We start from the raw sequence: 17,282 nt of genomic DNA on the forward strand, positions 1-17,282 counted from the left end.
TTTAGAAACTCACGAGCTTGGCAGAACTTTAACATTTATATGATCACATTTATTTCCAGTGTGCTCGCCTTGATGAATCTTCATCACCTCCTCCTCTTCAACCATTCATTTACCATCACCGTCGCCTACACCTGCAGGAAGTGGAAGAAAGCTGCACCGTCGACCTCCACCTCAGAAATCTACTCGCTAAACCGGCCGCCATCAACCAGACCTCCAACTTCAGCTTTTAACGGTTAACCTGCAGAAACTTAAACACACATGAAGTCGATCAGACACAGTGTTCTGTTTTCATCAAGGATTTTTCAGTTTGAACACACTCGTTTGTGTCTGTGTGTGTGTGTGTGTGTGTGTGTGTGTGTGTCTGTGTCTGTGTGTGTGTACCTTCTAACTCCGGAGCCCAAGCACTGACAGCCTGCTCTGGGCCCGTTGTTACTGCCTCACGCCAAAGATTAAAATGTCAGAAAAATAACTAAAAAATCCAGGTTTTTATTTTTTTACTATTCATGTTGAATTTTAAGTGTGGAAACACGTTTCACTGAAAATGTGTAATCAAGGATCTTTTAGTATAACATTTATAAGTGTTCTCAGTTACAGACTTGTTCTGTTTGTGTTGATTTAAAGGAGTAATATGTAACTCTGACACCTAGTGTTTAAAATGGGTGCTACAGTCTAAATTCTAATCATTGCAGAGAGCTATCTCAACATAGCATGTTTCCTTCATGTCTGATCACAGAGGATCATTTTACTACTTCATTCACTACACGGCTGACTGAATGCACCTTTAAGTGTGTCGGGCAGGGGTCGGGAACCTTTGGCTCACGAGCCAGATGTGGCTCTTTTGATGACTGCATCTGGCTCTCAGATAAATCTTAGCTGGAATTTCTTTACACAAAAAGTAGTAAATAATTCCACTGATATTCAAGTAAAACGTTACAGAAATCATAGTGTTCAAATAATCTTAAAAAAACACAAAAAACCCCCCCACCACACATCAATATCGTTTTTTACCGCACTTGTTCAGAGTTGCGCTGGTCTGTAGCCAATCACAGCTGTCCTTCGACTTCACGTACGGGAGGGTCAGACGATTCTATTTTTATTGGATTATATGCGGTAAATAGCTATACTAGCCTACACTTCCTGCCGTTTTAATCAGTAAATCAGCTACTTGATGCAGAGCAAACCCGAAGAAGATGGGGAAAAGAAAAAGAGATGAGGAGTACCGTACACTTCAGCATGAATGGACAGAGGAATTCACATTTGTGCAGAGAGCAGGGACCGCGGTGTGTCTAATATGCAATGATATAATTTCATTGACGAAACGGTCAAAACACAGTATGGCTCTCACAGAAATAAAATTTAAAATATGTGACTTTTTTGGCTCTCTCAGCAAAAAAGGTTCCTGACCTCTGGTGTAGAGACTGCATCTTTGACTGCAAGGCCAAACATGTAAACAGAAGAATAAAACAAAAAGAGGATTTCATTATGTGCAGATGCGTCTTTAAAAACTTTCCTCGGCATAAACTTTCTTGCTGTAGTTCATCTGTCAGGCAGCAGATCTTCTCCTGAGAGTGACACAGATTGAGCTTCTTCCCCTTTAGGACACAAAGTTTCTCACAAAACCTCATCTGAACAGAAACGACCAACCTGACAGACAGCCTGCAGCCAATAAACAAACAATCCACAGGAGCCTATATTGCACAAACCTGCTCAAATTGGGACCTGATTCCCCCGGGACACAGCCGGCGAGGCAATAAGGGAGGAAGCTTTGGAGTAAAATTACAAGCAGGAGATGTAATTTGATGGAGGGAGACGAAACGGTGTCATGAGTGACCTCTGCTGGGAGAAAACCTCCATGGTTTCCATTCAAGCATGATAATATATTAAGGTCATTTCAGTCTGTTTTTATTGTATCCATTTTTATTTTACCACAAACCGATAAAAACTCTAATGTGCAGAAACCATGCACATTGTGTACGGTTTTTTTCGTACGAAATTTTCATCTGTCTCTGAAATCCTGAAGTTCAGTTTTTTTTTTGTCCATTGGACCAAAATATTACGAAGGGGGATTTTCTCAGCCACATCAGATATCAAGGAGATTCCCATAAGATTTAATGGATTTACAGTTTATTTGCCTGTGGAGGTACATGTGAGTGGAAACATGGTAAGTCTATTTTGTCTTTTTTTTGTCTTTTTTTTTACTTTTTCGGCTCTTCGCAATTAATAGAAAAATAAATGTGTCAGACTCGGCATGGTTTCTGTGTTTAGGATTTATTTGGATAACCAATCCAAAAAATTCACCTGGAAAAAAAAAGAAGCCGGTTTTCAAAAAGTCTTTTTTCTGTTTTTTCTTTGACTGCATTTTTTAGATGTCTGTCTGTCGTCCATCAAACGTGACCTCAGTTTCTTGTGACAGCTTGAGAAGAAATCAGATGTCAGGAGAATCAGGAGAAGGACTATTTCACTGTCTGTTCTTTCTGAGGTACCTTTCCGGCTCACCGGTCTCTCCAGAGGTCACTGCAGTAGTTCAAACTGACTTTTTAAAGTGCAGCCTTTTTATAAAACCTCGTGCCTGGGAGACTGTACCTGCAGGCCAACACTTCAACCCACACGCCACATTTGCACTCTTTGTGGCTTGTAGTCTCTCAACACACCATTAAATCTCTCGCCGAGCACCAGACCTTCAGACATGAACACGTTCATTTCCCTTCAGTGCAGCAGTTTATTCATCCATTCAGGATCATTTCTATTACAGACTCCAAGGATGAAGCTAACAGAGTGTAACCGACATGCAGACACAGAGGCCGCTCTTAAAACACACACACACACACACACGCACAAACACACACACACACACACACACACAGTATATTTACTGTGCAGGTATACTGTGTGAAGCAACACTGACGGCAACCTGCTCGTCAGTTCAGATTTCTGGGCCGTTTGAATCTTGATGTGACCGATAATATCGCCGTTTCTCACGCTGTAAGAGCTGATGGTTGAATTGAAAACTTAAAATGTCCATGTTTCACTTAAAGGCAGGTTTGGTGAATTTAAATAACTGAAATGTAAAAGGTCGCATTCCCTCAGTGCTCTGTCTACACCCTCCCCTCTGTGCTCCCCTCTGAAGCCACGCCCCCTCACTTACATGGCCTAGTGCCGTTGCTCCAGAAGGTGACCTCAGCTCATCTCTTCATCGTGTAGAAACGACGTCGTCTCATGTCTCATTCAGCGGTCAGTAAACTTTCAGTATAAACTCCGTCATCAGGGACGAGCTTTGAATGTGAGCTAGAGCACGCAAGAGGTAGAGAACGAGCAGGGAGACAGGGAGGCTGTGATTGGTTCATCAGAGAGCAGGGAGACAGGGAGGCTGTGATTGGTTCATCAGAGAGCAGGGAGACAGGGAGGCTGTGATTGGTTCATCAGATTGGTACCTCGTGGCAGACATTGGTTGAAGTTTTTACAGACTTACAAACCGATACAGATGATGGATTTACTTTGTTCCTTTTTCAGAGAACCTGAATTATTAATTTCTCTCAGGACCTAAAGACAGTTTCAACGAGAATCTTAAAAAGTGGATCTGGAGGAAATGACCGACCCTGACTTTAATGCTAATTACAGTCGCTATAATTATTTGATCCATTGTTGATCCTGTGTGCATTGTGTTACTGCTGCATGATAAAAACTTAAAACACAAACTTAGGTGACATAACTCAGCTGAGCTTTCATGTGAAGTAAGTGCAGATCATATCAAGTATAAAGAGGCGCTCCTGGGGTTTCCAGCTGGCAGCTTTGTCTCTGCAATCTCAAGCAGAGCTCCTCGTCTCGTCAGCAGCACCATGGAGTGAAGCCATGTGATTACCACCAGGTGGTGATCAGTTGACAGCTCCGCCCCTCTCTTCACCCGAGTGTCCGAGACACACAGCCGGAGGTCAGATGACACGACCACAAAGTCTACGACCTGGTGCGTCCTGGTGCCACGTGCACTTATGGACATCCCTGTGCTCGAACATGGTGTTTGTTATGGACAAACTGTGACTGGCACAGAAGTCCAATAACAGAACACCAATCTGGTTCAGATCAGGGAGGCCGTTCATCCCAATCATCCCCCTCCAGGTCTCACTGTCGTTGCCCACGTGAGCGTTGAAGTCCCCCAGTAGAATGATAGAATATTAGGCCTCTTTCTGCTTATAATCAATGTGTTTACTGCAATAAAGTTTCATCACCCGGTCCAAAGGAAAGGTTTGATATTTACAGTTTGAATGATGTTCGCTTACATTTATATTATACCAGTTATTTTATCATGTTTTATTCCAGGTTTGTGTGTTAATAAAATTGTCATACTTTTCAGTAAGGTGTTTGTGTGAAGAGGGTGTGCAGAAGTGAATGCACATTCCAACATGTGTTTGATGTGGCCCTTTAAACTGAATCACTCATCAACTCAAACATGGGTTTAGTTTAAGGCCCTGAACAGTTAATCACTCACCCACTTTAGCCTTGATAGCTAATCACTCAAATGGTTTGTTGCTTAAAAAGAATTAGTTACTAGACAAGATGTCAGGTTGTGATAAGAAACAGGTAGGAAGTGTCTTCCCCTACAGATGGTGAAAGGATTCGGGAGTAGATGCACCAATGAGAGAAGGGGAACCACTCATCCGAAGACGCATAATTTAGAAGTTGCCCCAATCGGAGGAAGGAAACCGCACATTCTTGAATGCATAATTTGGTTAGATAATCTCTGTCTAATGTATAAAAGGGTTCAGGGAAAGATAGTCGGGGCTCAGACTTTGCGAACTGATCAGGTATTTGTCTGTTGTCAGGGACACGTAGTGTTGAACCCAGAGACTCTGTAACTTCTATTCTTGATTCATCGGGTTAATAAACTCTGTTAACCTGAAAGAGACGCCTCCAGTCATTCCTCTCATCCCATCAAAAGAATGCGCAGAGAGATTTGAGGTAATTATTTAGAGGAGTCAGATTTCTATTTACAACATTTAGGAATAGGATGAAATAGCAACTTTTATCCTTCAAATACCAACCTTTATCCTTCACTTGGTGACCCCGACGATGGGGGATGAGGTTTGACGGAGGACGTAAGTATTGATTAATTTATGATTTTTTTTTTAAATATGTTTCATTCAAATGTATTAATTTCTTAAGGTAGTAGAATGACTGCATTGAAGTCTATGGTACAACGTCCAGACTTATCCAGACATCGAGAGGCCTCACTAAAAACAAAGGTGGACACAAACCTTTTCCATAAAATTGTGCACATTGGAAAATCTAAATTATCGTTGTCTGGTTTGGGAATAGACGGTGCTAATGTCTAAATTTAGAAAATTGAATCAAGAATACAAGTAAGCGATCGAACAGAAGGCCGTATGAAGAGAAGTCAGGAGCGAGAGACTGGCTATGAAACCAGGGGCGAGAGACTGGTTAGAAAGCCAGGGGCGAGAGACTGGCTGGGATAAATGTTGGGCTGGGTCTTTTCTTTTGACGCTGAATGACAATGTAAAGAAGGCAACAGGTTGAGCGCTGGTCATTTCAATTGACAGAGAACTGTGTGTGGGATCATTGGGGAGGCGGTGAACCAGCAGAAGTGTATTAAAACTGTTTGTGAGTCTGGGATAGAACCCCCGGTGACTGGCCGCAGTTGTCATTAGGACTGCTGTAGAAGCTTGCCAGTTAGGACTCCAAATAGGGCATTGCGTCTATACATTTTCTGCTGTTCACGTGTATATAGTGTTTTCTGTTGTGTGTTAATTTGAACTTAAGTTCTGCTCCTTGGGTACAAATATTTAGAAATATATATTTTTTTCGTTCATCGCACCCCCTTTTCTCTTACTGGTTCAGAGAGTGGAAAGGGGAAAGGTAGGGGTTTTTTCTTCTACCCTGTTACCGGTATTTTGAGCAACACCTTTAGCTCTACCTAGTAAACCTGTGAGTAGATGTGAATGTGCTGGTGGAGTCTTTGGATGTGTGAGTGCTGTGCTGAGTACATGTGTGTGTGTGTGCTGTTGATGTCTGTTGATGTGTGTGTTTGTGTGCTGCGTGGTAAATCATGTGTGTGAAGGCCTGTGTAATTATTTTGTTTGAGTGTGATTGATAATAGAATTTTTGTGTTATTAAATAGGCATTAAGAGTGGAACATTTACTGAAGGAGAGGAGAAAATATTTTAAAATTCTTCTAAAGGTTTAAAATAGATGAACATACATTTGCATAGTTAAGAGGAGGAGTTCCTTTCTAACAGTTAGAATATTTATTTTGGGTTTTGGCTGTTGATTGGAAGAGTGGGGCTCTGGTCTGTGTGCTTGTTGACTCTGTGCACTGGGTTGATCAGTATCTTTAAAGGAGAGATTAGATAGGGTGTTTTACAGGAGAGAAGACGGCCCCACCCTTTCTTAGCTCATTCAGTATCACCCCACAGTCCTCACTGTTGTTACTTTGTTTTTATGTAGTCAAATGTGTTCATGTTTTACAGTGTTTTTCTTGTTGTTATATAGACATATTATATAGCTAAATTTGAGCATTGATTAATTAAAGGAGCGTAGGAAATGAGGTAGCTGTCGTAGATCACTAGTACTTATTTGCATGCATTGATTATGCAAACAACCCATTCTGACTTTGTTTTTACATTCTTAAAATAGAAAACCAAAAATTACTTTATTTTGGCCCCATAGCTGAGAAAATAATTTAAACTTTGTAATATGTTCACCTTGCTGACTTTTCAACTATTTCTAGACTGTTTACGAGTGATGTTTAAAGAATTAGACTGTAAATTTTACTGACATCAATGACAAACTGTACACAAAAATAAAGTCAACTTAGATGGTGCTACACTTGTTGGCATGTTCTAAATATAAGGTTGTACTAGGGGGGAATAGCTTTAGTTCAAACAAGCAGTCCTAGTAGCAGGCCTAGCAGAATGAGTAAAAGCAGAACTAGTTGAAATGCCTGGTTTTAATAGCGTATCGCTCCCCAGATGGGAGATACACGTCTTACCTCACTTACGCTCACATAAACAACAGCAAACAGCAGATGATAGAGTTAATAAGACTTAGAGCTGCACCTCCTAAAGATGCAGCTTAAAGAGACAGAGGCTACTTTATGATGCAACCAAATACGCTCCGGTGTTTCATCTAGAGCAACCATATGTACAGCAGCCATATCACTCTTATGGGAGGAGTACAGGGCACAATTTCAATCCGTACAGGCGTGGTTACAGGGGATATGGTGGACTTGGCTGATGTGGGTTTGCTCCAGGTCCACAGAATCAAGGATGTTTTTATTGTGGGACACTCGACCACTGGGCCAGACACCGCCCAGGACAGTGGGCTACTCTGGCCCTCCCTCACAGGGCCCTCTGAAGCAGCAAGCAGCATGGTTCTTACCAGTACCGGCCTCCTAATGGACAAGGAGCCAACCAGGTGTGACAGCAGCCTGGTTAAATGTCAAGGGTCATCCAGAGTGCATCAAGGGAGAGGGTTTGGCAGAGCCCCTCCTCACAATGACTGTTGAATTCATGCAGCTCTATGGTTGACACAAGACTATGTTACTCCACTCTCACTGGTGATGTTTCACAACCTTCAATCTTCATCGCAATGTGTTCCAGTAGTGGAGTTCGTGGGTACGCCAACGACCATTCCCAGAGACACTTGAAAAAGGGGACATTCTTGCTTTTTACAACTTTTGGAAACCTTGGTTGCAGTCCATCCAGCCTTTAGTCCCTCCAAAAGACCTGTACCATGTCACTTTAAATTACATTTGTACTCCCAACTTTGTGTATCATGATGCTTTTGAAGCATGTTGTTAACTCTCACTGGTGTATTACCTCTCTCTGTATTCTTATGGGCCCAGAGCGTGTTGTAGCTGCTGTTCATTTGATCTCTAATAGATGGAATGGTTTTAATTCTCAGATTATTTTACTCCATTCTTCTTCGATGTTTCTGAAAAAGGGGGTGTTGTTAATGCGGCCCTTTTTCAGAAAAAAAGGGGGATATAGACGGGCACTGATGCATAATATATGCAGTGGCTGTTGTAAAAGCTCTTGTAAAGACAACACATAGTGTGACTTCCTTCATCCTTATCTAAAGCATTTACCGTGACAAATCTCAAACAAACAAAGTTGTAAATACTTTTGTTCCATTCACACATTATTTACACTGCAGAAGGCATAAACATAGCTGACTAAATGAACCTTTACTTCTCACATCTGTGAAGAACAAGTCCAGAAATATGTCAAACTAAGGGCTAATTTGTCAAATGTGTATATTGCTCATTTAGAGGTGAGAACGTTTTTTACAGATGTCTGTTGTTTTAGACATCCAGAGAAACTGTTCCACTTATCACTGAGTAAACTGGAAAAGTAGAAGATTCCCTTCATCACAAAAAGTGAAAGTACAAGATATAGCATTGAAGGCAGCAAAAGGTGACATAGACACTTTAATGATCCTGAAGGAAGAATTTAAAGGTAGTAGTGAGTGAAAGAAGGTGAAAGAAAGTAAAAGTGGTTCAGATGAACCTGTTGGTGGATGTGAGGAAGAGAAAGTGCAGAAAGAAGGAATTAAGTAAGTGATTAGAAAGAGTTCAGGAAGTGATGAGACAGATGAAGGTGAGAGAGTTTGAGACAGAGAGATTGAGAGGAGATTTAATGTCTACTTATATTTTGTTTTTGTTAAAGGGGTACAAAACAATATGTTTGCAGGATACATCTTTGTAAATATTTTCTTTCAATGAATAACAAAAAAAGAGACAGTAATAAGTAACTTTTACTTACAGTAGATTTTCAATGAGCTAGTTTTTATTTTCTTTTGAGTGCATGTTTAGACTGACTTTGAGTATTTTAGTAAAATATTAGTAAATAATAGTACCTTTACTTGTAAGAATATTTTAGTTCTCTTTATACCTCTGACTGAGGGTCATTTGACATTTAAATGGCCTGTGGAGATGGTGTGAAAGACTTATGGTAGCACACTAAGATCTGCTGCTCTGATTACTTCTCTCAAGATGTTTTTTGTGTTTTTAACTTTAAGCCACATGAAACTTCACATTTTTTTTGGTGAGTATTTTCATTCATCATTTCTGTAATATATTCATATTCAGTGACAGTGGGTCTAAGGGGGACGCCCCTGGATCTCACCAGACTTGAATATGGATTTTATTATGGGGCTCTAATTGTACTAGTAGCTTCTCTTTCTATATGTGTAAAATAATGATAAAAATAATAAATTAATACACATTTTTTGTTTAATGATTATTATTGACATGTTCAAGAATGGATCAGGACAGTTTTGCGTTGTATTTTTTCTCTTTTTGTTCTCCTTTTCTCTTGTGCTATCTTTCTCTTAGGATTCAGAGGCAAGCGCAGTGATCTCGCAAGTTCTCAATATCTTCACCTCCCCAACACCATTGAAATTCCTAGACTTCAATGGCAACATGTGTTTAACAGACGTAAATGATTAATTCCTTTAATGCAGGTAGATTTCACCACTACCAGACCAGATGACTGGACTACACAACCCCAGGATGTGAGTGGTAATAAAATGAAGCCCACCATTGTAAAATTCTCAGTTTGCAGATGAATAAAGGATTATCTTATCTTACCTTATTCAGTTCAGGGCTTATTGCCCTTGATTGCATGTTAATGCTCAGGCCTTGTTATTCAGGAACTTAACATTGATGCTTATGAAGAAGAGTCTTTTATATTGACCTCATGTTTAATGAGGTCAAAAGGGGGAGTTGATAGAATATTAGGCCTCTTTCTGCTTATAATCAATGTGTTTACTGCAATAAAGTTTCATCACCCGGTCCAAAGGAAAGGTTTGATATTTACAGTTTGAATGATGTTCGCTTACGTTTATATTATACCAGTTATTTTATCATGTTTTATTCCAGGTTTGTGTGTGTTAATAAAATTGTCATACTTTTCAGTAAGGTGTTTGTGTGAAGAGGGCTTGTCGGAGTGAGTGCACATTCCAACATGTGTTTGATGTGGCCCTTTAAACTGAATCACTCACCAACTCAAACATGGGTTTAGTTTAAGGCCCTGAACAGTTAATCACTCACCCACTTTAGCCTTGATAGCTAATCACTCAAATGGTTTGTTGCTTAAAAAGAATTAGTTACTAGACTAGATGTCAGGTTGTGATAAGAAACAGGTAGGAAGTGTCTTCCCCTACAGAAGGTGAAAGGATTCGGGAGTAGATGCACCAATGAGAGAAGGGGAACCACTCATCCGAAGACGCATAATTTGGAAGTTGCCCCAATCGGAGGAAGGACACCGCACATTCTTGAATGCATAATTTGGTTAGATATTCTCTGTCTAATGTATAAAAGGGTTCAGGGAAAGATAGTCGGGGCTCAGACTTCGTGAACTGATCCAGCATCTGTCTGTTGTCAGGGACGCGTAGTGTTGAACCCAGAGACTCTGTAACTTCTATTCTTGATTCATCGGGTTAATAAACTCTGTTAACCTGAAAGAGACGCCTCCAGTCATTCCTCTCATCCCATCACAAGAATGCGCAGAGATTTGAGGTAATTATTTAGAGGAGTCAGATTTATATTAACAACATTTAGGAAAAGGATGAAATAGCAACTTTTATCCTTCAAGAATAATGGAGTCCCCAGTCGGAGCGCCATTGAGCACCCCTTCTTAGGGACTACAAGAAGGCCGGGTACTCCGCACTGCTGTTCAGTTGTAGGCTGAGACAACAGTCAGATACCTGTCCCCAACCCGAAGGCGTAGGGACGCGACCCTCTCGTTTACCGGGGTGAACTTCAACACCTGGCGGCTGAGCTGTGGGGCTATGAGCAAGCCCACACCAGCCCGCCACCTCTCACCGCAGGAAACTCCAGAGACATGAAGAGTCCAGCCTCTCTCAAGGAGCTGGGTTCCAGAGCCCAAGCTGTGCATGCACGTGACCTGACTATATCTAAGCCAGTAACTCTCGACCTCCCACACAAGCTCAGGCTCCTTCCCCCCCACTGTAACACACACAGTCGCCAGTCAGAAGAACAGTATTATCCCTGAACGTTCCCTCATATCTCTACAAACCCAAAACCTGTCTCGTTTCATCTCCTTCTTAAATGTTTCAGTTACAGACTTCAGCTTCACACTGTCTATTTTATGATGTGTTCTCTTAAACCTACCAGGTGTGAGGACACAGAGGGTTGATGGACTCTTTCTCTGATTCTTGTGATTTTGAAGTATGACCTTTTTAATGTATTTTATATGGAGATATTGTATTTTTTTCTATGTTTTGTGTGTTTCAGTTCCTCCTTTCTGAAAAGCGCTGACTCTTAGTTTTTTCTCTTAGTTGTGCGTGAGTTCCAGGCTGAGATTGAGCTTTCGAGGTGCACTCTTTTCTCTCTCTCTCTCTCTCTCACTGAAACACACACGGGCACACACACACACACACACACACACACACACACACACACACACACACACACACACACATCACGCTTGTTTGTCTCTGTAGTTTAGTTTATAATAGTTGTTTGTTTCATTGAGTTTCATTGATTAACTTGATGTTTCTTTGTTAAATAAATTCTATTATAATTTAAAAAGTCGTTGTTTGTGATTACTGTGGATTTGCATTGTGACTTAGGCTGGGTGAAAGGGCTTTGTGTTCGGATTTCACACCTTCAATTAAATACAGATTATTAATTATTAATGATATTGGTATGTAATTAATTAATTTGGTATTTGCTCCTGAAAACCCCAACACTAATCTCACCTGTGATGCTGTTGCTGGTCTTTCAGAGCAACTGGCAGCAACTTCTCTTATGACCTCACAGAATAGAATGGCGCTCAACATGCTGTTGGCCAAAGAGGGGGCCGTTTGCAGCATGTTTGGAGCTTCCTGTTACACATTCATCCCCAACAGCAGCCCCTGATGGTTCTGTCACCAAGGCTCTCCACGGCCTTCGTTCCCTGTCGACTACACTTGCAGAACATTCAGGTGTTGATAATCCCTTTAATGATTGGCTGTGGTGGGTCCGACACAAACGACTTAAAAACTCATCGCTCTCATGCATCACGTCTTGGAATTTGTCATCATTCTAGCACAGCTGCTGCGCTGACACATGTCAGTACAGGTTAAGTCCTCAGTTCTGCAGGAGCACCTCCCACAAGAGTCAGATTTACACTGAGATTGGACCAACTCAAGGGTGGGCTTTGTGGGCTGGAAGGACCCCTGTGCTCACTGGTTTGTGCCGCACCTTGCTCCAACTTCTTGAATGTAAGTTAGCTGGTAGAAGATTGTTGTCATGTTTGTGAAGACGGATCAGGTATTATTCTTCATTATGAAATAAAAATCTTTTGTTGTCACATGATTTCAGAGAAACGGTGAGGTTCAGTGAAACAGAAAGGAAGAGAGGGAGGAGAGTTGACTTTAAAAGGTAATGTTATTGTTATGATAATTGAAACATTTTTGTGACTCTGAGAGCTGAGCGACAGGTTAGAACACTTTAAAACACCGACTTACAAACAAAGAGAAGAGATAACAGCGGATTGAAATACACGGGATGTCGGAGACCAACTGTGATGGTAAGACTGATGTAAAGCGACATTCAGTGAACGTCTTTAATGAAGATGTTTGCATGAAGGGGGAGGAGCTGAGCGAGTTTGTTCACTTGTTAAGAGCTGATAATATCAAGATGGCAGCTGACAGGACACTCTTGAATTTGTCCAAGAGAAGTTATGCAGCTTATCACACGAACTCTTGGTACCGGGCCGTGGTGCTCGCAGTACGCCGCCTTAACATCTCATACTCCTGTTAATCTTGTTATGTGCACTACTGCCACATTCAATGTCCTCCTCGGCCCCCTTTCAAACTTACCCCGTCTCCTGCTGACACCCTCTGTGCCGCCACCGCTTTGACTGTAACACACACAGTCGCCAGTCAGAAGAACAGTGCTATCCCTGAACGTTCCCTCAAATCTCTACACACCCAAAACCTCTCTCGTTTCATCTCCTTCTTAAATGTTTCAGTTACAGACTTCAGCTTCACACTGTCTATTTTATGATGTGTTCTCTTTAACCTACCAGGTGTGAGCACACAGATGGTTGATGGACTCTTTCTCTGATTCTTGTGATTTTGAAGTATGACCTTTTTAACATATTTTATATGGAGATATTGTATTTTTTTCTATGTTTTTTGTGTTTCAGTTCCTCCTTTCTGAAAAGCGCTGACTCTTAGTTTACTCTTTTTGAGAAATGCTGACTTCTCAAGACTGGCATGCATTTTGAATCATATCAAACCTCAAACAGTTGGTGATATGATGTCTTTTCTTGGTCTGACTGGTTACAGTTCCTCTTTTATCACTGACTACACAGAGGATGTAACACCTCTCTGGCCCTCATGACTGCTGCTGGACAGACTAACTTACAGGCTACTCTTGACTGGACTACTGACACTGAACAGGCCTTTATAACTCTCAAGAAATCTCTATCTTCTGCGTCCTCTCTCCTGATTACTCAAAACACTTTCACTTGGATGTTTCTGGAACATGTTTATGGAACACTTCATGTATGTTTTCAGCCATCCCATTTATGCTCAGATACAATTAATGTTAACAATGAATTTAATGGACTGTTGGAAGCCTGTGCAGTTTTATTCGGGCATTGTTATTTTTATTCCCTTTGGCAAACCCTCCCTACCGATTGGACTGGTGTTTGTTCCCTGGAGACCCTGATCCTGCCTGTGACCATGATGAGAACCCATTATAATGTTTCTATCTCTCACAAATCCTCCGGTTGAGGAGATCAGCAGTTGGCGTCTCCACGGACTACATCTACTATTTTGACCAGTCCAAGGGCCCCACATATATGGATGCTATTGGGGTCCCTCGTGGAGTGCCTGACAAGTATAAACTTTCTGATCAAAATGCCAGTGGCTTTGAATTTTTCTTTCTGTTTGGATAACATCTAATCTACTGGATGCCTTGAATTTCCCTCGGGATCAATAAAGTATCTATCTATCTATCTATCTATCTATCTATCTATCTATCTATCTATCTATCTATCTATCTATCTATCTATCTATCTATCTATCTATCTATCTATCTATCTATCTATCTATCTATCTATCTATCTATCTATCTATCTATCTATCTATCTAATGAAAATGTGGACAGAAATAATTATGTTCATTATAATTTGCAACTACTGACTAATGTTGGGTCCAGCCAGGATGACAAAGTTCAGGCTGTGTCCCTTTGGAAAACAATGACAAAATACTCTTAATCCCAGCATGCCTTGCAGGTACTCCCAGAATACTTTGCCACACCTAACACATAGGTGTGAAGTTTAGGAGGGATAAAACCGGTTGTCTTCCCTTGTTCACTCTCTTTCACACGTCGTCTGGCGACGTCCGGGGATACCCATCTGCATCTTGTTTCACAGCACGCTTCTCTTTGTTCAAAAGTTTTGGCGCGCAGCTAAGCCAAGGCCTTGAAGCATACCGACATCCTGAATTCGAAGCTGAGATCATCCATTTGAACGCATCGCCAAGAAGAGCGTCTTATTTCTCCCGTATTAAATCTCTCACTGTATTGAGAGAGATCGTAAAGATTATGTCTCGTTCCGTCCTTTAAAGAAAGGACATCCACGGAGATCACCTCGCTCGACGGAGGACACCATGGCCCTGCTCAACCCCTTGGAAGCGCCGCCATCACCATACAGCTGCAGGGAGACGGCTAAAGACTGTTCCGAAGACCCCTTTTGCTTCCTTCATCAACAGCGGACAAACGGTTACAAGTGAGGCTGAGCTAGGTCTGGGCAGTTAGATTTAGAGAGTGTTTAATAACTGAGTTATTATTGTGAAACTGTGATAATATTTGCTTGGTGTTTGACCACTGTGTCTTAGATTTTATGAGAGTAAAACCTCTTTTGTATCCTTAATTTGTGCCGCTGCGTCCCGTGTGTTTCTCTGTGAACTCTTGCGTCATAACCGGGTAATAGACTCATTATCTGAAAAACGAGTGTGAACGCCGTCTGATACAAATCCGGCCACTGGCTTCTGGTAGTGAAGTTAACTATGCTCTGAGTTGTGGTGAGTTCCAGGCTGAGATTGAGCTTTCGAGGTGCGCTCTGTTCTCTCTCTCTCTCTCCACCTTGTACGCACACACGCACCTTTCGGCAGACCCACACACATAGATATCTGTGGCTTTTCAAATGCTGCAGAAACATAGATCAGGTAGAGACAGAGTTTGACTCCGTCTCTAGACAATAGACCTGGTTAGGAGACCTGTGTTCTGTGTCACGCTGCCATTTTGATCTCTCTCTCTCTCACTGAAACACACACACACACACACACATCACGCTTGTTTGTCTCTGTAGTTTAGTTTATAACGGTTGTTTGTTTCATTGAGTTTCATTGATTAACTTGATTTTGTCTTTGTTAAATAAATTCTGTTATAATTTAAAGAGCAGTTGTTTGTGATTACTGTGGATTTGCATTGTGACTTAGGCTGGGTGAAAGGGCTTTGTGTTCAGATTTCACACCTTCAATTAAATACAGGTTATTAATTATTGATGATATTGGTATGTAATTAATTAATTTGGTATTTGCTCCTGAAAACCCCAACACTAATCTCACCTGTGATGCTGTTGCTGGTCTTTCAGAGCAACTGGCAGCCACTTCTCTTATGACCTTACAGAATAGAATGGCGCTCAACATGCTGTTGGCCAAAGAGGGGGCCGTTTGCAGCATGTTTGGAGCTTCCTGTTACACATTCATCCCCAACAGCAGCCCCTGATGGTTCTGTCACCAAGGCTCTCCACGGCCTTTGTTCCCTGTCGACTAAAATCTTTTGTTGTCACATGATTTCAGAGAAACGGCGAGGTTCAGTGAAACAGAAAGGAAGAGAGGGAGGAGAGTTGACTTTAAAAGGTAATGTTATTGTTATGATAGATGAAACATTTTAGTGACTCTGAGAGCTGAGCGACAGGTTAGAACACTTTAAAACACCGACTTACAAACAAAGAGAAGAGATAACAGCAGATTGAAATACACGGGATGTCGGAGACAAACTGTGATGGTAAGACTGATGTAAAGCGACATTCAGTGAACGTCTTTAATGAAGATGTTTGCATGAAGGGGGAGGAGCTGAGCGAGTTTGTTCACTTGTTAAGAGCTGATAATATCAAGATGGCAGCTGACAGGACACTCTTGAATTTGTCCAAGAGAAGTTATGCAGCTTATCACACGAACTCTTGGTACCGGGCCGTGGTGCTCGCAGTACGCCGCCTTAACATCTCATACTCCTGTTAATGTTGTTATGTGCACTACTGCCACATTCAATGTCCTCCTCGGCCCCCTTTCAAACTTACCCCGTCTCCTGCTGACACCCTCTGTGCCGCCACCGCTTTGACTTTAACACACACAGTCGCCAGTCAGAAGAACAGTGCTATCCCTGAATGTTCCCTCAAATCTCTACAAACCCAAAACCTCTCTCTTTTCATCTCCTTCTTAAATGTTTCAGTTACAGACTTCAGCTTCACACTGTCTATTTTATGATGTGTTCTCTTAAACCTACCAGGTGTGAGCACACAGATGGTTGATGGACTCTTTCTCTGATTCTTGTGATTTTGAAGTATGACCTTTTTAACGTATTTTATATGGAGATATTGTATTTTTTTTCTATGTTTTTTGTATTTCAGTTCCTCCTTTCTTAAAAGCGCTGACTCTTAGTTTCACCTTTTTGAGAAATGCTGACTTCTCAAGACTGGCATGCATTTTGAATCATATCAAACCTCAAACAGTTGGTGATATGATGTCTTTTCTTGGTCTGACTGGTTACAGTTCCTCTTTTATCACTGACTACACAGAGGATGTAGCACCTCTCTGGCCCTCATGACTGCTGCTGGACAGACTAACTTACAGGCTACTCTTGACTGGACTACTGACGCTGAACAGGCCTTTATTTCTCTCAAGAAATCTCTATATTCTGCGTCCACTCTCCACTCCCCTGATTACTCAAAACCTTTTCACTTGGATGTTTCTAAAAAGCACAGCACGTGCTATTTCAAAAGGGGGAGGTAGGAGTCAGGAACATCCTCATGTATCATAGCTCAAAACATGACAAAATAGAGATAGGACAAAACATGTTAGGACAACATGAGTATACAAAACACACACGCTCGGCTTTGCTCCAGAACACAGCAGATTAGTAATATTGCACACAGTGTCTCCCAACAGATCAGCTGAGCGAGTTCGTTCACTCGTTAAGAGCTGATAATATCAAGATGGCAGCTGAGAGGACGTCGAGTTCACTTGCT

At 41.5% G+C, this 17,282-nt stretch overlaps 1 protein-coding gene across 2 annotated transcripts in view; it reads left to right on the forward strand.

The window, feature by feature from the left end:
- LOC306835271 (uncharacterized protein) overlaps positions 1-573 on the forward strand; it is a 61,278-nt gene extending 60,705 nt beyond the window's left edge. The window contains exon 3 of one of the 2 annotated variants that reach the window (XR_013780604.1): positions 60-498. The gene's annotated coding sequence lies outside the window, so the exon portion shown is untranslated. Of the gene's footprint in view, positions 1-59 lie in introns of both variants that reach the window. The other variant, XM_079361723.1, reaches the window with a different exon arrangement.
- Positions 574-17,282: the final 16,709 nt, after the last annotated feature.

The sequence above is a fragment of the Symphodus melops genome (genome assembly GCF_947650265.1).
Source record: "Symphodus melops genome assembly, chromosome: 14".
NCBI lineage: Eukaryota > Metazoa > Chordata > Actinopteri > Labriformes > Labridae > Symphodus > Symphodus melops.